The following is a 307-nucleotide window of genomic DNA, read 5'->3' as shown; positions in this document are numbered from 1 at the left end:
CTGGCTGATTGGGACCCACACCCAGTTTCACACCTTGGCTCAGGCGATTAGAGGATCATCAGGGGGTCCTTTTGTCCCTCTGTGGGGGGTCACTCCCACTAGGTTTATATCTGGGACTCTCCACCATTTGACCTTAGAACTGAAGAAGCTTCTCGGATGAAACGTCTTCAAGTAACTTAAAGAAGTCCAGACGCTTTTCTTTGCAAGCTCCTTTGACTCTATGTGATATCCTTTTTTGGCACACTCTACACTCTGCCTTTGTATTGTCAATAAAATTGAAGTGGTTTCAGATTTTGCTTCTTTTCTT

The sequence above is a fragment of the Pundamilia nyererei genome, unplaced genomic scaffold, assembly GCF_000239375.1.
Source record: "Pundamilia nyererei isolate P.nyererei 1_Seehausen unplaced genomic scaffold, PunNye1.0 scaffold00704, whole genome shotgun sequence".
Taxonomy (NCBI): domain Eukaryota; kingdom Metazoa; phylum Chordata; class Actinopteri; order Cichliformes; family Cichlidae; genus Pundamilia; species Pundamilia nyererei.
Note: the sequence above shows the minus strand (reverse complement) of the source record.